This window comes from Balaenoptera ricei, chromosome 8 (genome assembly GCF_028023285.1).
Source record: "Balaenoptera ricei isolate mBalRic1 chromosome 8, mBalRic1.hap2, whole genome shotgun sequence".
In the NCBI taxonomy this organism is placed as follows: Eukaryota; Metazoa; Chordata; class Mammalia; order Artiodactyla; family Balaenopteridae; genus Balaenoptera; species Balaenoptera ricei.
Genome location: NC_082646.1, coordinates 33,922,947 through 33,926,812, shown reverse-complemented (window position 1 = coordinate 33,926,812; position 3,866 = coordinate 33,922,947).

Here is a 3,866-nt window from a genome sequence, read left to right as displayed (position 1 = left end):
AAATAAATAATTGATTAATTTTTAAAAAAATCCTGGGGAAAAAAAAAAAGCCAAGGTAAAAAAGCTTCAAAAGAAACCACATATTCCAACATCTTGATTTCGGACTTCCAGCCACCAGAACTGTGAAAAAATGAATTTCTGTCGTTTAAGCCACCCAGGCTTGGTACTTTGTATGGCAGCCCTAGCAAACTAATACAAGGTGCTAAATAATTCAAAGCACGTTAGCTGTAATCCTTTTGTTTGGCTGTACCCTGCAGGCCTGCAAGCCCTGTAGTTGCCCCACCTGGAGACCAAGATTGAAGAAAGAGCCCAAAGTCAGTGACAGAGACATCAACGGTTTAATGCAGGGGTCCCCAACCCCCAGGTCACAGACTGGTACTGCTCTGTGGTCCGTTAGGAACTGGGCCACACAGCAGGAGGTGAGCGGTGGGCAAGTGACTGAAGCTTCATCTGTATTTACAGCCGCTCCCCATCACTCACATTACCGCCTGAGCTCCACCTCCTGTCAGACCAGTGGCAGCGCTAGATTCTCAGGAGCACGAACCCTACTGTGAACTGCGCATGTGAGGGATCTAGGTTGTGCGCTCCACATGAGAATCTAATGCCTGATGATCTGAGATGGAGCTGAGGTGGTGATGCTAGCGCTGGGGAGTGGCTGCAGATACAGATTATCATAAGCAGAGGGGTTTGCACACAAACCATAATAAATCAGTTGCTTGCAGACTCATATCAAAACCCTATCAGTGAGTGGCAAGTGAGAACAAGCTCAGGGATCCCACTGATTCTGCATTATGGTGAGTTGTATAATTATTTCATTATATATTACAATATAATAATAATAGAAATAAAGTACACAATGTAATGTGCTTGAATCATCCTGAAACTGTCCCTCCCCCCACCCCCTGGTCCATGGAAAAATTGTCTTCCATGAAACGGGTCCCTGGTGCCAAAAAGTTTGGGGATCGCTGGTTTAATGGATAGGGGGATTTTACATGTCTGAAGTAAGGTCCCCCCTGGAGTGACATTTCACTGTCTGGTAGAAGGGGGCAGGACATGGCATCAGGTACCAGTTTTAAGGGGAATTGATGTCAGATTGGCTCTTCAGTTACCAGGGAAACCAGCAGAGGGCCATGCCCCTCACTGCCCCTTTGATAAGCTATCTTAGTGGAGATGTTCTGATCTAAAGTTAGAACAATCATTAGCTGGGGCATAGTGCAAAGAGGTAAGGTCAGTAAGGTGAGTAGGGTGTAGGTGAAGCAGGCACTGTTTGAGCAGGGGATGTACAGAGAGCAAGAGAACAGCCACCTTGAGGGCCGGACCATACACCTTTCAACAATTGCAAAGTAAAGTTTGATCACAGGTCTACTTGACTCCTTAGCTTGTGTTTTTTAGGCAAATTGTCCAACTAAGCTGTATTAATATTTTTGAAAATTTCATGTGCTACCATCCAGCATAAAAATTAACTTTCTATTTGAGTTGTGTTTGAGAGTTTATCTCGTTTGGCTTTATTCAACTAGTCAGTTTTAATGTATAAAAACATATTTTCGCATTCAGTAAAAATACTGCATAAAGTATAAGTAAATGGTAATGTAATTAATATGTTATCCACTTGCCGAATCCTCATATGTACCTAGATCAGAGAGTAGGATTTAACCTCTTGCTGGATAAGTCCCTTTTTGACCTTCTAATGATAATAATCAGTGTCATAATAGAATTCATTATGTTGAACAAATAGATGAAATGTCAGATCTTTGTTAGGTTTATTTATTGCCTTATTTATCCTTAATACCTTAAGAGACTCGTTATCCCTTTTTTTATAAACGTGGAAATTTAGGCTCAGTGAAATGATTCAGGTTGCCAGAGATATGTGTCTCAGCATGTTCCTCCTTGGGTTTATCTGTCTGGGACTCTTTGTGCTTCCTGGACTTGGGTAGCTATTTTCTTTCCCATGTTAGGGAAATTTTCGACTACAGTCTCCTCAAATATTTTTCTCAGGCCCTTTCTCTTTCTCTTCTTCTTCTGGGACCTCTATAATATGAATGTTGGTGTGTTTAATGCTGTCCTAGAGGTCTCTGAGACTGTCCTCATTTCATTCTTTTTTCTTTATTCTGTTCTGTGGCAGTGATTTCCACCACCCTGTTTTCCAGCTCACTTATTCATTCTTCTGCCTCAGTTATTCTGCTATTGATTCCTTCTAGTGTATTTTGTTTCAGTTATTGTGTTGTTCATCTCTGTTTTTTCTTTAAATCTTCTATCCCTTTGTTAAACATTTCTCATATCTTCTTGGTCCATGCCTCCATTTTTTCCCCAAGATTTTGAATCATCTTTACTATCATTACTCTGAATTCTTTTTCAGGTAGGTTGCTTATCTCCTCATCATTTAGTTGTTCTTGTAAGTTTTTATCTTGCTCCTTCTCTGTTGTCTCATTTTGTCTAACTTACTGTGTTTGTGGTCTCCTTTCTGCAGGCTGCAGGATTGTAGTTCCTCTTGCTTCTGATGTCTGTCCCCTGGTGGGTGGGGTTGGTCCAGGGGCATGTGCAGGCTTCCTGGTGGGAGGGACTGGTGCCTGCCCTCTGGTGGGTGGAGCTGGATCTTGTCCCTCTGGTGGACAGGGCTGTGTCAAGGAGTGTGTTTTGGGGTGGCTGTGAGCTTAGTACAACTTTAGGCAGCCTGTCTGCTGATGGGTGGGGCTGTGTTTCTGTCTTGCTGGTTGTTTGGCTTGAGGTGTTCCAGCACTGGAGCTTGTAGGCTGTTGGGTGGGGCTGGGTCTTGGTGCTGAAATGGGGACCTCTGGGAGAGCTCATGCCAATTAATATTCCCTGGGGCCTCTGCTACCAGTGTTCTTGACCCCACAGTGAGCTACAACCAACCCCCACCTCCCCAGGAGAACCTCCAAGACCTGTTGGTAAGTCTAGCCCAGGTTCCTATGGAGGACTGCTTTGTGCTGGGTCCCAGTGCATGTGAGACCTTGTGTGTGCCCTCCAAGAGTGGAGTCTCTGTTTCTCGCAGCCCTGTGGGGTTCCTGCACTCAAGTCCCACTGGCCTTCAAGGCTAGATGCTCTGGGGGTTCTTCCTCCCAATGCCAGACCCTCAGACTGTCTTGGAGGGCTATTTTTATGTGGAAATGCCCCTGTGTAGCCTGTGTGGGCGTTTTTTTTTTTAAATTAAATTAAATTTAATTTTACTTTACTTTTTACTTCACTTCACTTCACTTCACTTTTTTACCCTCCTTCCTCAGTGTATGCTGGCCATTACCCCTTTGATAGGGGGTGTAAGTGATGTTGTGGTGACCAGAGCCTGCACTGGTTGTTGAGTGAGGCCTTCCCTTTGCTCTGTGGTTGTCACTGCCCTGTTTGGGGCGGGGCCTGCTCCCTAGTTGTTGGAGTAGAAGTCCCCAGATCTGTTCCTTAGCTGAGCTGTGCAGGCAGCTCAGACTCTGGACTGGCCCAAGCCCTGCATGTACATGCCCACAAAGCCCACAGCTGCTAAAGCCACACCCATCTCAGCTACGGGAGCACTTGTTGTCTGGGTGTTCTGCAGGCACTGAATTTATGAAGCCGTCAGCGGAGGTGTAACTCCTCAGTTTGCTCATCTGCGAGGAGAGATTTCAGCTCTTCTTCCTTAGTCACACAGACCCTGGGACTCAGCTGTGGTTTCAACCCCACCTCTGCAGCTGCTCCCAAGGCTGCCAGAGCATGCAAGTCCATCAGGTGGGAGGGTGCTGGGACAGCAATCGGAGGACGTGGGCAGCCCAGGTGGGGAGGGGGTAGAGGAGGTGATGGCCAGTGGTGTGTGAGCCTACTCCACAGGAGCCCTCCCTAGTGCCTGTGGAGGCAGGGGCTGCTGCATGGGGAGAAAGGCTGCA